Here is a 16,614-nt window from a genome sequence, read left to right as displayed (position 1 = left end):
GAATTATGAATAGTCATTAGCTGGCAAATTATCTTTAAAATGTGCAGTAGGAACAGATGATAATTTAAAAATCTTAGCACACTTCCCACAACAAACTAGGGGAAAAAGCAGAATGTGACAAATGTAATTCACTAATCTACTATTCTATTTTAGAAGTTACCAATTTTTCCTTCTAGTCTAACCCTCCTTTTTCCCCTTTTCTCTTCTTAAATTTCTGTGCCGCTATCATTCTGCCTCATCTATTTTCACTTGCTTTTCATCTTGATTGTATAGTCTCTATCTCTAGATCACTTACATATCTAGCATACTTGACACCAGATACAGATAATTTTTTTACCTCCTAAACAACAATCATTTTTAATAAAATCATGAAAAGAAATGAAAATATAGGGCAGAAAGAAAGGAAGACTGAAAATATTTTATTGGTCTTCATATATGTAGTCATGCCTTTAATTTATTAAAATAAAAATTTAATGAAAAATACTTCAGTATGAAGAAATAGATTAATACTTTTATTACATTAATAAGATTTTTGAAAAAGAGGTCATGAAGAAATGATCCCAAAAAGTAGATCCCAGTAAGGTTCAGAGAATGATCTGCACATGTAATTAAAAAAAATTTTTTTTTCTACTTTTTCACATAATACTTTTTCTTTTTTTTAAGGATATATCTTTGTCTCTAGGGTTTTATCCCTACCCCACCCCCCCCACCCCCCCAATGATGGCTTCCTTGTCTGCTTGGTTTTGCTCATTATTTTTGCTCATTGCCTGCTTGTTGTTTGTCTGTCTTCTTGAGGAGACACCAGGAACTGAACCTGGGACCTCCCCTGTGGGAGGTGGGTACTCAACTTGAGCCATAGCTGCTCCATCACCTATCATTACTTTTTATAGTAATGATAGTATATAGATAGTAAAATATAGATATATATATGGATATATAGATAGATAGTAAGAAGTTTTACTTCTTACTATCTTTAGGATGTAAGAAGTAGAGTTACATGCCAAAAAATACAGTACAGGGAGCAGATGTTGCTCAAGTGGTTGAGCCTCTACTTCCCATGTACTAGGTCCTGGGTTCGATCCCCAGTACCTCCTAAAAACAAACAAATCCATAAAAAATATAATACAATAATACTGGAATTTACAATTACCCATATTTACCTTTACTGAGGTCATTATTTCTTTATGCTGCTGTGAACCACTCTCTAGTGTCCTTTCCTTTCAGTGTGAAGTACTCCCATTAGCATTGTCTGTAGGGGAGAACTAGTGGTGATGAACTCCCTCAGCTTTTGTTTATCTGGAATGTCTTCAGTTCTCCCTCATTTTTTTTTTAAGATTTATATTTTTGAATTTATTTCTTGCCCTCCCACTGTTGTTTATGCACTCTGTCTGCTCTCTGTTCATCTTCTTTTTAGGAAGGACTGGGAACCAAACCTGGGACCCTCCCATGTGGGAGGGAGGTACCCAATCACTTGAACCACCTCCGCTCCCTCTCCCTCATTTTTGAAAGAAAATCATGCGGGATAAATAATTCTTGTTTGACAGTTGTTTCCTATCAGCACTTTCAGTATTTCAACTACTGTCTTCTTGCTTCCATGCTTTTTGAGAAACTGACAGTTAATCTAATTGGGATTTCCTTTTACATGACATGTTGCTTTTCTCTGCAGCTTTCAGAACTCTCTCATTGCCATTTGCACTTGACAGTTTGATCAGTATGTGATGGGTTGTATTTTTCTTCAAGCTCATCCTGTTTGGTGTTTTCAGGGCTTCTTGGATGTGCATATTCATGTCTTTAGTTAAGTTGTCAAGTTTTCTTTGAATATTCCTTCTGCCCTTTTCTGTCTTTCTTCTGGGACCCTTGTAATGCCTATACTGGTAAGCTTCATGGTGTCCAGGGACTCTTAGGCTGTTTTTGCTTTTTAAATTCTTTTTCTTCCTGCTTCTTATCCTGTCAATTGTCATCTTGGAGTTCACTGATTCTTCTGCCAGCTCTGCTATTGAAACTTTTCTAGGAATTTCTCATTTCAGTTTTTTTTTTTTTTGGTCTTCAATTCCAGTTTGTTCCTTTCAAAACTTTACTTTATTGATTTTCTCCTATTATTTATTTCCTGATATCCTTTATTCTTTCTCTTTATTTCCCTTCATCTCCTTGAGAATATTAAAGCTCATTTTTAAAAACCTTTTTGTAGTATGTCCACAGTCTAGTCTTCTTCATTGAAGTTTTCTGGATTTTTCCCTCCTTCCTTTGGACAGGCCATCATTTCCTGTTTTTTTCTATCTTGTAATCTTTTGTTGCATACTGCACATGGTAATTTAAAAAATGTTTTTTATTTGTGGTTATATATGGTTATATATGTATGTATATGTGTGTGTGTGTGTTTATGTGTGTATATATATATTTATGTTTTTTTCCAAGGAGGCTCTGAGGATTGAACTCAGGATCTTGCACATGGGAAGCAAGCACTCAATCACTGAGCTATATCCGCCCCCCAATTAGAGTTGGTTTTTCATTTGTTTTCAGGAAGTGCCGGGGATCGAAGCCAGGACCTTGTACATGGGAAGCAGGTACTCAACCACTTGAGCTACATCTGCTCCCTGTGGTCTCCCCATAGTAATATTTTAAAATGTTAATTCTGGGATTTAGTCCTTGAGGTGTCTATTTCTTTGGTTTGTAGCCATCTTGGATATGACAGAGACTTTCTTGAGTATCAGCCTTCCTGTCAGGGAGGTTTGCCCAAAGCCAAGGCAAAGTGCAGGGTCCTTCCTGCCTTTGCTGGTTGTCTTTTCCTTGGCTTGTGCTTCAGGGGTTCCTGTGTACAGGAGTTTGAATGCACTCCTCTACTCCCTAAGTGACAGACCTTTCTCCTCTCTTGTATGTTCCACTGCTGGACTTATAGCCATCAATTTTTTTATTTATTTTCAGTTGTTAACTGCTCTCTCTGTCTCAAGATGCTTTTGCCTGGAGGGCAAATTCTGGGAGGGGGATTATGCTCATGAGGAGTTTCCCATGAGTCTTCCCACTCAAACAAGGCCAGGGACATACAAAGAAAGCACCAGTCAGCTCTAACCTGCCCTCGAGAGGATGAGGGAGGCAACAGGAAGGGTGCCAGGGGATTCCATGGCTCCCCAAAGTTGCATTTTCTTGTCCTGCCCAGGAAGTACAACCCTTCAACTATCCTCTGCAGCTCTAAGAAGGCATACTGTTCATAAACTTCCTTAACTACCTTTGTGTGGGGTTGGTTGCCACAACTGCCACCCTCAGAGGTGGGCCCCCAGAGATCCAAAGTTGCTAATCAGATGCCGTAGTTAACGATCACCCTGTGCCCACCCCAAATGTTGGATAAGTAAATCTTTATGTCCATTCTGGCACTAGCTAGTTATGCCAGAGGTTGGACTCCACTGCCATCTGCCACTAGAGTGAGGCTGGGTGATGGTTAACAGCCATGTGGGGACAGCAGTTTATTGATATTTACCATAACTTACCAGCCTCTTCCTCTCATTCTTTCCTGGATGCTGTACAGTGCTCTACTGGACTCTGGAATCCCAAAATATTTGAATCAGACAGTTCCTGCCTATTTAATAGTTGTTCTGATGAAGGGACTGATTCCTGGCGCTTCTTACTGTCATCGTCCTACAATGTGATAAACTTAACTTTTTGAGGAACTGTCATAGTGCTCTCCTCAGCAGCTGCACCATTTTATATATCCACCAACAATGCATTAGGGTTCCAGTTTTTCTGTATTCTGTCCAACACTTATTTTTTTGTTATTGTTGCGTCATCTTGCTGCATCAGCTCTCCGTGCGTGTGGCACCATTCCTGGGCGGGCTGCGCCTTTTCTCGCGCAGGGTGGCTCTCTTGCGGGGCACACTCCTGGCGCGTGGTGCACCCCGACTTGGGGGCGCCCCAGCGTGGCACAGCACTCCTTGCACGCAGCAGCTCTGCGCATGATCTCGCTTACCAACACAGGTCAGGAGGCCCTGGGTCTTGAACCCTGGACCTCCCATATGGTAAGCAGACGCTCTACCAGTTGAGCCATATCTGCTTCCCTTATTTTGATTTTTAGAAATAGTTTTCCTTGATTGTGTGAACTGGTTTTTCACTGTGATTTTTGTTTGCATTTCTCTGGTGTCTAATACTTTTTAAAATAACATAATCACAAACCTCACTATTGAGGTATCTAGTCAAAACAGGAAGCCATTGAGGCAAAAATCTGGATGAAAGACTCTCAAGTTTGAGGACTAAGTCCTCAGGGTGATAAAATCATTTTAGTTTGTCAAGAATAGCATAGGGGGAATAAAAATTAAAAGGAATGAAAAATATCAGAGTGAATCACAAGCAGCCAATAAAGGCATTTTTTTCATCCAACAGTTATTTCAGTGATACAGAGATTTATATGTGTGCACCAGGTCATAATAATGCAGGTCACAGTCCAACAAGTGTGAAAGCCACCACATGAAGCCCAACAACCGCTTGAAGTTTAAGTCAGTTCTACAATATCCTTAACTATACGAGTGATTAGTTTCTAGGTTAAGACATTCCAGTGATAGAATCAGTTGTTTTATAAAAATGAGACATAAACTTTATAAGGTATGATGCTACAGGTGTTATATATCAGTTCTATTTTTAAAGAATGAGACAAAAACCTTATAAAGTATGATGCTACAGAGATGTTATTTTCTCTTTAGATGCAAAAAAATGACTATAAATTCTTTGTGTATTGGTTTAAATCTTTTGGAAAATTAAGCATGCTTATATTTCCTTGGATGTGTTGTAGCATTAGAACAGTATTGCTCACTAGCTCTTCAAGTTCTCCTTACTGTCTTTGTTGCTAGTCATTTCTAAATTAACCATCATCATTATCATTAATACATGTGAGTACCAACAGACCAACTGAGCAGGGTAGCTTTAAGGCCTGTAAATAGCACTGAAAACATTAATTTAATAATCATTATGCCAGCAGCCTCTGAATGGTGCATGACCATATTAAACACACCAAATTAGCTACTATCTTAAAAACAAAGTTGAAAACAGTAAACCTTTTTGATCCCTTTAAAAATGGACAATTATTGTCATTCTTCCTTGGAATAAAGTCAAATTATGTGAATCATGCTTGCTGGTTATCGAAGATACTAAGTTGAGAAATATTCTAAAGCATATGTTCAATGACTTCCCATATCAGGCAGATTTAGCAAAATTCCAGTGTGTACCATAATCTTCCCAAAAATTCTATATGAATTTGGCAAAGGATTAATGCTATATAAACTTGTCAATACAATGATTTAGAACAGTGGTCCTTATACTAGCCTTCAAGATTTCTGAGGGCAGGAATTTTTCACAGTAAGTTATCTAGTTGACTATGAATATAATAGTTGCAGAATTTATTACATTCAACTAACATATTAATTGCCATGTGCCAAGCTCTAAAGGTTATAGGAATTTTAAAAATGAATACACAATTCCTAATCTTAAGGGTTTCAGCCTTAGAGAGGATAATACAATTTATAGTTGGAGAAATGGAGCAGAGGTAGTAGAAAGGTATGAGTGAGCATCACATTGTCTGGAAGGTCTTAGCTCCTGTTGCCAAGCTGTTTTAAAGGATGACTTTGAAATGTGAACAGGAAGGACATTCCTCAACGAGGTAAATTCATATAAAACTATGTGTGAAGGTGAAAGGTGCTGGGCGATACAGTTGGAGAGTTGCGCTGATATCTAATCATCAGGAGGATTTTTTATGCTATGTTAAAAACTTTAAATTGCATCTAATATACATAGTAAACCAGGGACATTGTTAGGCAGGAGAGAGAACTGATCAGAACTGCCCTTGATGTACTAAGGAGACTAGTTAGGAAGTCAATCCAGGGATAAACTGAGGGCCTGAACAAGGTGTAGGCAACTGTCAACCAATTATTTATTGAGTGCATACTACTGCATCCCAACTATTGGTGAAACAGTTCTCCCTCTCAAAAAGGTACTCAGTTTAGATAGTTATTAAAGAATTATAAAGGGTGATGAGTGTTATGAAAGAGGGAATACAGTGCTATGAAAGATATAATATGAGGTGCTTGGGGATTAAGGGTAAGTCAGCGAAGGCATCCCTTGGAAAGTGCCTAAAGGATAAATAGGATTTTAAAAATTTGAATTATCTTAAGTATTTATGGTATTCACGAGTTGAACCTGTACTCCCCCGAAAGATAATTACTTTCTCTTGTCCTCACTGTAAACCTAACAAAGTACCTAAAACATTTATTAAAAAACGGCAAAAGCTTTAGAGTTCATAAGTCTCATCACTGTCCCTTTGACATAACTTGGAGGTCCTTGTTTATCTGCTGTTTGCAGTTTCAATGAGAAAAACAGAGCAGTCCAAAATACAGATTGAAAACTTACTCCCTGGAAGCTTGGTTGATAAATGGTGCTGTAGGAGGTGGGTTTTTTTTTTTGTTTTGTTTTGTTTTTTTAAGGAAGGGCAAGAATGGTATTCCGTAGGCTTGATAAGAGGGAAGATGTAAATTACTGCGACATATTTTACTATGGTTCATGCAGTATTAGTAACCTGTAATAGTATTTTTTCTAAATATCTTTGCACATATAACAGAATTAATATTAATTAGCTCACCAAGATGAATGAATTTCAAATATATAACAAATTTCTTAACATTTTAAGAGTATAAAAATTTGGAGAAGGTGTAAACCTTTTAAAGTATGAACAGTGGTTTTTGGTAATTTCTCCTGGTCTATTATAGAAAATCTGGACTGAATTAACTTTTTTTTCCCAAAGACAAAATGTCAGAGACAAGTGATGTTTAAAACTTTATTTTTATTCCAAAGATTTTATTCCAAAGATTTTACATGCTAAGTTGGATAGTATTTGTATTTTCAATGACTTTTGTCATTGATAAGAGGAAGTTCAAGCACCAATATGTTCTTTAGAGATCTAATTCTGTTCTTACCAATGCTCTGGCGAAATTCGTCCTCACCACTTATTTTCTGAGAGCTGATAATTATGTGCCTAACAGAATCAGTTCCTTTCTTTAGTATTTCTGGTTCACATCTTTCCCCAAGGTATAATGACAATTTAGGGCTTTAATTTTAACTTCTCTCGTGTATCATATTGATGTGGTGTAAGAAAAGGTCAGCTTTCAAAATAAGTCAACAATGAGAATGACTTCCCAATGATCTTTCCAATGATTCAGAGACAAGTTCTCAGATATGTAGTAGTGCAAAAATTTAAAAATAAATGAAGTGGTGAAAACAGCAAGCCTGTCTCAAGCACAACCTTACTGGGTCAGGCTGTTGGAAAATGAAAATCGTTAATGTTTATTAGCCTTTTTTTTTTTTAGTCATTGTTGATCATAACAAATGAAGTCCTGCTAACTCAGCTCCCTAATAGGGTTTGTTCTGTTTTGGTGCCCTTTAAAACGGTGAGACTATTCATTTTATTTCTATTCAAACACAGCTCCCAGGTGAGGTTACACCTGAAAGCTTTCAATCATACTAGATATTTCTGGATATACCAGTTAAAAAAAGTATTACACAATTTTTCTAAGTGTACCTTCTGTTCATCAGATTGTAACACTCAACAAGCCTCAGGAGCTTAAGTCGCATATTCACAATTTCGTAATTCCCTTGAAATTGTTTTTTTCCGACTGGGGTAGCCATCCTAACCCAGCAGGGAGCTCATGTTATCAAGCTGAAAGTTGGCACTTAAATCTTCATTTCAATCGGTGAAATCTTAGCTCTCCTCTGTGTATGTTTTCTTTGCCTTACCTGGTTTGATACTATTTGAGCTGCCCCACCTTGCAGAATTTCAGGAAACTTGTTAGCTGGGGTCCCGGCGGATGTGTGTGTGCGCGCGGAGGAGGGGCAATCTTGCAAGGACTCTTCTCAAGGTGCCCGATCGGGCCCCAGTCCTCGCGGGCAGTACCCTGTCACAGATCCTGGCACGGTCCCCCAGTCCCCGGGGCAGGCGAGTAGACACCAGGCTCAGGACAGCAGGCTGCTGCGCGACAGACTGCGGGCGACTCGCTCTGTTCGTCCGAGGCTGGTCCAAAGTGCTGCGGGGTCGGCCTGGCGTGGGCCAGGTAGCTGCAGAAAGACAGTAAAACTCAGCTTGGGGTCGTCCACCTCCGGACGGTGGCCGGCCAGCTCCGCCACAGGCTGCCGAAGCCAGGTCTCGGCGGGTTACCTCGAGAAAGGTCAGCTCGGAAGGCTGTCCGCAGGAGCGGACCCTCCTCCTTTCCGGCATCCTGCGACTTCCGGATCTGCGCAGACGGCCCTCTCCCCGCCGCCGTCAGGCGCACCGCGCCCTCCCCCGCCCGCCGCCACTCCCGGCATGCTCCGCGAAGGAAGGGCCCGAGTCGACAATAACAAACCGAGCGAGCCGCGTCCTCGGCCCTGCGAGCCTAGGCGCTGCCCCGGACTCCACCACCCGGCCCCTCGGCTCTGAGCGGCCGCGGCCCCCCGCCCCCGGCCCCCGGCCCAGAGCCGAGGGGCCTGACCTCGACCCCGCCGCGCCGACCTTCCCTCCCGGAGCTCGGGGCCGGCGCCGGAACGGCCGTGGTGTCGTTTGGCGGCGCCGAATGGGCGGTTGGTAGCCGCCGCCGAGGACAAGGCGGCGGCAGAAGATGGTGTCCGGGGCCTTCGGCTGTGCTGCTGCCGCCGGCGGGGGAGGAGGCGTTGCCGGGTGAGTGCGGCCGCCTGTGTCCCCTGCCCCCGCGGGGCGACCCGGGGCCAAGCCGGGGCGAGTCCGTCCAGTGTGTGCGGCCCCGAGTTCGGCCCGGCTCGGCTGCTGTGCGCGGCCCGGAGCGGGTCCAGCAGGTGTGTGCGGCCCCGAGTTCGACCCCGTCGGTGTGTCTGCTCCGCCGAGCCGCAGGACCCCTCCTGGGCGCGCCGCCGGTCAGTTCCCCGCCCGTCCCCTCGGCGCCGGCTCAGCCTTGTGGTGTTTGGGCGCTGGAAGCCGGAGCGTGGAGTGGGGCCCAAGCGCACACCGGGCGACGGACCGAGACGTGTGCCTTTGTCCCGAACCCAGAAGGCGAGCATCGGTGTAAAGTTACTTCTAGGAATGACTCAGCCTCTGCCTGCCCCCCTGATAAATTTGGGATGGGGTGTGTATGCGGATGTCACAACTTCCTTGGTAGAAACCAAATACATTGACCATGAGAAATGGCAGTTTCTGGGTGGAATATATTGCTAGTTTCTTCCACCGCCGGGTGGATGTGCGGTGTTTACTGTTACGGTTTCGTAATCGAGTCCTTAACGTCATGACTCCTTAAAGCGTGGCCCTGCCCTGAAGTGGTGTAGGCACAGGTAACAAGGATGGCTAATGTGTGCTTTATCAAAGAGTCCAATTAGGAGATGGGAATGTGCTCAAGTTTATTCAGCCGAGGTTTGGGCCATTAAGATGTCATGTTGCTAACCATTTTTATCCTATTCTTAGTTGTATGTTGATAGTTCTCTGTGGCTTGTAAGATTTCGCTGAAAGGTTGAAAGCCTTGCAACTCTAGGAATTTAGGAAACTACTTTTAATTTGAACAGGGTTAAATCAGTGTTTAATCAAGAATTCTTACTGTATTTCCATTGATCAATGGTCAGATATTACTGTGGGAAGTCAAGGGAGGTGGCTGGTTTTATTTTTTATTATTCTGTCTATAAGCAGATCATGAACATTTCCTCAGTAACGTTCCTGTCGTGTTTTAGTTTAGTGATTACAATTGTGTTTTATATCACGGATACTTCAGGCACATCATGTTTATATTGGTGAACTACTGTAGATCACTTCATTTGTATTCAGACTGCTTTCTTAAAAGTAACTTTATTTACAGACTTATTTATGGTCTTAGTCCTTTATATAGAGTTATTGAATGGCAGGGAATGTAGTGAAGCATTGCTGACCAAAAATGGTTAGAATGCTTGACAGATTGACTTTTAGCAGATCAAATTTATACAGTGCAAAAGAGCAAAGGACATAAGACTTTCGTTTATGAAAACACACAGTTTTGAAAATTTTGATTATTTAAGGTTGACAAGAGCTTTTTTTAATTTGGTTTCTAATTTTGAAGTTAACTTTAAGTTATTATTCATGCATTCAACAAATATCTGAGCACCTCCTGTATAACATACTTTGTAGATGTACATAATCGATGAATCTTAGAAGAAAGAAGACTGGATAGTAAAATTTTCTTATCCAGGAAATGGTAATCTCTAACCACTCTTTTCTTTGGTAGTGAAGAATATACTGTCTCAGGAAACACAAACGAGCATCTAGCAGTACCATTCGCAGATATTCATTCATTTGTTTACTATTTACTTATCATAGATAGGGTTTTGGCCCAATTGCTGTGAGGAATATAAGAATGTAAAATTGCTCCTGCCTTCAAAAGAAAGAAAATTGGGAGTTCTGTATGAAAATAATTATAATATGGCCACTATTTGAAATTGGTAGGAAGGAATCACAGGTGTTGTAGATATATTTGTATATCTACTATGTGCCAGGCACTAGTCTAGATGTGCTGGTGATTAGGCACTGAACAGAACATACCCCTGTCCTCATTCAAGATAAAATATTGAGTATGTTAGAGGGTAATACCTGCTAAGGAGGAAAAGTAAAGCAGGGAACAAGGATATGAAGCATCAAGATTGGGGGTTTGAAATTTTAGATAAGGTGGCCAGCAAAGGCCTCACTGATAGATGAATTTTGTGTAAAGAACCAAGAGAATTGAGGAAGCTTGCTATATGATTATCTAGGGAAAGAACATTTTTGGCAGAAGAGATTGTAAAAACAAAGGCTACTATGAGATAGTAGCATACTTGGTATGTAGAAGGAAAAGTGAAGAGGTTAGTGGGAGTGGAGTGTGTGAACAAGGGGGAGAGAATGGAGAAAGGATTGTTTCTAGATGATGTAGGACTCTGCAGGTCATAGTTAAGGAAACTAATGTTCTCTAATCCTGTATGTGCAAAGGCACAGAGGTTGAGTTCAAGTAGAACCAGCAATGCTAGAAAGCAAGTGAGAACCAAATTGATTCATTCCTTTACAAATATCAATTGAACCCCTGCAACACACAGTTTTATTAATAGCTCTGCAATATAATAGTGAACAAGAGGGACTTTACATATAAACTTTGAGTATAAGGTTAGAGGAAATGGTGAACCTTTTGAAAATTATAAAGAAGATAAATCACAAGCACAGATTGCTTTGAGATGGTGAAATACATGTAAGGCTAGAGAAGCAGATTGCAGAGTGCTAAGCTGAAGTTTATGCTTACTGTCATAGATAAAATAATACAGTTTATGAACTAGAACAAACGTATGTCACTGTTACAAGGTGATAAGAATATAGTGATGCTTGGGGAAATACAATTAACGTAACTTCTGACTGTAGTTAATAGCGATATTGTAATCTTGCTTCAGAGTCAAAGAAGGTACTATATCAATGCTAAGTGACAGTAGGGAGTATGGGATTTCTTCTTTTGGACTAAGGAAAACTTTCAGAGGTTTACTGGTGCAATGATTGCACAACTCTGAAAGTGAGCCACTCAGTATACACTTTGGATAGAAGGGGCAAAGCATGGGACTGATCATGTGGTGAAGATGGACTGTGGTTAATGGTACAAATATGTGAGTGTTCTTTCATAGCCTCTAACAAATGTACAGTGCTAATAGTGTAGTAATAGGGAGTGTACAGAAAAATATACCAAGTGTACACTATGGACCATAGTTAGTGGTGATAGTCTGATCAGGTTGTTTCATAATCTGTTAACACATGTTCAACAAACAATGTAAGGTGTTGGTGGAGAGGTGATATATGGGAATTCTTCACTGTAAGCATGATTGTTTGTAAGCTCACAACTTCTTTAATAGAATGGAAAAAATAGAGAGAGGTTGGATTCTGTAGTTATGGCTCTAATAAGCCTACTTTACCTGTTAAGTGGACCCCATTGCCCAGGGTCCTGAGAGGGTGACATTTCTTTCCATCCCTCTGTAAAGTTAAGGTTCTGTTAATTTACTTATATTTTAAGTACAGTACTTGAGTGCTGTCAAGCACCCTGTCTTTCACTGATTAGCTTGTTTCTGCTTTTACAGCTGTTTAATGAGTACCCTGAGGATTATGGAATAATACTTTCCACTATGATTTTGCCATTTTGAATTCTTATATTTTATTGACTTGTAGTTATTGTAAGAAATGAAAATAATTGTATCCCATTTCCATTTTTTTTGTTACTGGTTCTGGACTGTCCACACTATTTTTTCCTTCATATCCTGCATCTGATAATTGGTCATTAATTGTCCAGAATATCTCAGTTAAAACTGCAAACAAATCATTACCATATTGTTAATATTTCCTTGACTATTACAGCAATTATATTGCAAATACAAGATTTATGTGTGCTTCTTTGATATTATGTTTACACAGATATTTTTTAAACAAATCAATTTTATTGCTACATATAAATCATACAATTTTCCAAATACACAGATATTTTTAGTTTAATAGAATATTAATGTATCACTTGCTATAAATTTTGGTCTCATTTTTGCTTTTACTATCTATTATAAAACAGAACTAGAAAACTTCTGCTATAGATGTAATCATGTGACTATTAAGATTCATATTTAAAGGAAATGTTCCTGCTTAATGTTGGTATCCCTTAAAAATTGTACCATGCACAGCCCTGGATATCATATTTTGGCTGGTGAAGAAATGCAGGTGGCATGAATATAGTTCCCATAGATAGTATATTTTGGATGCAGGAGAGATATTTTTAATAGGCTTCACATAAAGTCTTTTTAATGGTTCTTTTGAGTTTCTGTTAAGCAGAGACCATCATGACACAACATAAAAATGCAGGTGACAGTATAATTACAAAATACATTGTTTTTATGAATGAGGCTATTTTATTCAAAATTACAATCTAGAGTTAGTCTAACCTTTTCAGGGTTAATTTTCTAATATTTCCATATATTCAAATTATTGAAGTCATGTTTTTTAAAAATAATTTTTATGAACAGTAGGCCACCAAAATATGTAATACATTTATAGGAACTGATATGGAAAGATATCCATTATTTGGTCAAGTTGCATAGTAGTATGCGTAGCATTTCAGTTTTATACAGCCATTTTATCTGTGCACATTTTTTATTTTAATTACAAAGGAGAAAATTCAGTTTTGTAATTATTTTATTTTGATGATAAGCTTATGGGGATATATAAAACTATTCATTCTCATAAGTAAAAGGACAGTATTCCACTTGAGACACTTTGGTTTTGATTTCACAATTTTAGTTCTTGTTCTAGTTCTCACCCTTTGCTTTGGTTTTAAATATTTATTGAGTGTCCATTGTGTCTAGGTACTGTGGTGTTTCCGGAGGTATGATTCTTGGCCAATCTTCTCTAGCCATTTACAGTGCTATTAGAAGAATGTTAAGTATTTGGTATGCTTCCCCCCAGCATGGGACATGACTCCTGGGGATGAACCTTCCTGGTGCTGAGGAATTCCTACCAAGCACCAGGTGGTGATGCAGCTCGAAAAAGATCTTGAATAAAAGGGGGAAATGGTAAAGACAAATGAGTTTATATGGCTAAGAGACTTCAGAATGAGTTGGGAAGTCATCAGAGGGTCGCGTTTACGCATGTCTCAGCAGGATCCCAGAGATAGCCAAAGTAGATACAACCCCAGGTACTGGTGCTCCTGAGGTTATGGAGACACATGGGTTCTATGGTCATGGTAGATGGCTCTGGAGTTCAGTGCTTTGTCAGTGGGCCCTACTTTGGAATTTGTACTCCTGAATGTGATGGAGTTGGACTCAGAAGTGACCTTTCTACACATGCCTCTTCTCTCTCTTGTACTGAACCTGTGGTTGGCACTACTCAGGAGACCTGAATCTCTGGACTGGTCATGTGCCAGCTGGGCCCTGAGCCTCAGCAGAGTTGCAACACCTACTATCTGGTTCTTTGGACTTAACCCAGATCAGCTAAGAGGGAGGTGAAGATGGTTACCTACCACACCAGGGAATCAAGAGAGTCTACAGCTGCATGGAGTATCACATCCATCAGCCATGTGGGATCTAAGTCCCCTCTCGATTTAGAGGTGGAGTGGACATCACCATCCCAGGGTCGACAGGATGGAGCAATAAAATATGGATTAGAGTAGACTTACTAGTATTCTACTATAGAACTATTGTGACTTTAACAATAGAAGAAATTGTGTCATTGATGTGGAGACAGTGGCCACAATATTTGCTGAGGTCAGGGAGAGGGAAGAAGAGATGTGATGTGGGGGCATTTTCGGCACTTGGAGTTGTCCTAAATGATATTGCAGGGACAGATGCTGGACATTATATATCATGCCATAACCCACTGAATGTCCTGGGGGAAAGTGTAAACTGCAATGTAAACTATAACCCATGCGGTACAGCAGTGCTCTAAAATGTGTTCACCAAATGCAATGAATGTGCCACAATGATGAAAGAGGTTGTTGATGTGGGATGAGTGGGGGTGGGGTATATGGGAACCTCTTATATTTTTTAATGTAACTGTTTTTGTGATCTCTGTATCTTCATTTAAAAAAAAAGACAATAAAATTTAAAAAAAGCATTTGGTATGGGGGATGGTTGGGGTGAGGAAATAATCGTTTTGCTCTGAATATAAACACTTTGATTAATTGAAATAGAAATATGGACTATAAGTGATTAAGGAATAGATCATTGACATCTAGTAAACTGGGGAAGACTATATGATGTTTATGACTTGTTACAGAATGGAGACTATAGAATGACATTAGTGACAGCATGAAAGACCAAGCAAGGCCTGTTCATGAGATAAATGTGGAACTTTGTGTACTGAGCAATAGAAAGGTAATAGTGGAATGTCAGTCTGAAGAATTTAGATTTAATTGAGTAGTTGTTACAAAGCATTTAAAGTTTTGGGAGAAGTGACATTAAAAGGATTTGAGAAGCCTGCAAGTTGAGTTAGATTATTGCTGTAGCCCAGGTGTGCAGTAATAAGCACTTAGACACTGGATAGAGAAGGGTGCACAGACTTAGTGACTACTAGGTATGGGTACGGGGCACTTATTCATGATATTCTGAGGCCTTAAACCAAGTTCATTGATAATCTCAAAAACAAAGAAGTTGGTAGTGGAAATAGTTTTGAGGAGGAAGTTGTTTTAGGTTAAAGTTAGGATAATTATTTTTTTTAAATAAAAGAGCCTGGGAGTACATTGACTAAGAAATGACCAAAAATTAGCTACTTTTGCTATCATCTATCTTAGTTATTATTTGAACTCTGCTTTGGCATTTGCATGGAGTACTGCTTGTAGGTGTCCTGAAGAGTATGTATGTTTAATAAAAGTCTGTTCATTCAACAGATTCTTTTTGACTCCCTAGGTTATATCACAGAATTAGTTCTTGTCCCTGGGTAACATATTTGGACTATTTACTGTTAAGTGATGTGCTAAATTAAATTTTTTATATAGTTATTTTATTTCTTTTCCATCATAGCCATAGGAAGTGGGTGTTATTAGCATTCCATAATACAGATTAGGAAATGGAAATTTAGACAGTTGTGTACTTGTGAGGAAGATTTTTTTTTAACTTAACTGCATTTTTCCCCTTGTTAAAGCCACACAACTCATGGATTGACTGAGAAAATGTAATTCAATGAAATATAATGACTCTGACTTAGATTATGCAGAATTGATCTTTATATAGGTGTTACAACGTTTCTTTTAATAAGAGAATTTAAACCATTAGCATGAATATATTATTCATCCTGTTACCCATATATTGCACTAAATTTTATAAACCATACTTTTTTTTGTCTTTATTTTTTAAATATTGGATTAAAAAAATATGAGGTCCCCGTACACCCCCACCCCCCTCACGCCATTCCTCCCCCCATAACAATAATCTCCTCCATCATCATGAGACAGTCATTGCATTTGGTGAATACATCTCTGAGCACCGCTGCACCTCATGGTCAGTGGTCCACATCATAGCCCACACTTTCCCACAGTCCACCTATTGCGACATGGGAGGACATACACTGTCCGATAACTGTCCCTGCAGCACCACCCAGGACAACTGCCAAGTCCCGAAAATGCCCCCACATCTCAACTCTTCCACTCCCTACACCCAGTAGCCACCATGGCCACTTTTCTCCACACCAATGCCACATTTTCTTCGATTACTAATCACAATAGTTCATGAATAGAATATCAGTAAGTCTACTCTAATCCATACTCTGTTCTGCCATCCTGTGGACCTTGGAATGGTTGTGTCCACTCCACATCTATGTCAAGAGGGGGCTTAGATTCCACATGGATGCTGGGTGCAGTTCTCCTGCTTGCAGTTGTAGGCACTCTTGGCTCCCTGGTGTGGTGGTTGACCTTCTTCACCTCCATGTTAGCTGAGTGGGGTAAGTCCCATAAACCAGAGTGTAGGAGTTGCAAGTCTGTTGAGGCTCAGGGCCTGGCTATCACATGGTCAGTCCAGAGATTCAGGTCCCCTGGGTATACATTAAACCCCAGCACCAACTACAGTTCTGGTAAAAGTAACAGGAAAGACTTATGGACAGAGATCACATCTAAGTCCAGCTCCATCACACAGAAACACAAACTCCAA

At 39.9% G+C, this 16,614-nt stretch overlaps 1 protein-coding gene across 7 annotated transcripts in view; it reads left to right on the top strand.

The window, feature by feature from the left end:
* Window positions 1–8,314: 8,314 nt before the first annotated feature.
* The window catches only part of RB1CC1 (RB1 inducible coiled-coil 1), an 84,947-nt gene continuing 76,647 nt past the window's right edge, over window positions 8,315–16,614 (top strand). For all 7 annotated transcript variants that reach the window (XM_058275529.2, XM_012520163.4, XM_058275531.2 and 4 more), the window contains exon 1: window positions 8,315–8,680. The gene's annotated coding sequence lies outside the window, so the exon portion shown is untranslated. The remainder of the gene's footprint in view (window positions 8,681–16,614) is intronic.

This window comes from Dasypus novemcinctus, chromosome 14, assembly GCF_030445035.2.
Source record: "Dasypus novemcinctus isolate mDasNov1 chromosome 14, mDasNov1.1.hap2, whole genome shotgun sequence".
Lineage (NCBI taxonomy): Eukaryota > Metazoa > Chordata > Mammalia > Cingulata > Dasypodidae > Dasypus > Dasypus novemcinctus.
The sequence above is the reverse complement of the archived record's forward strand: the minus strand, read 5'-3'. Positions and strand labels throughout refer to the sequence as shown.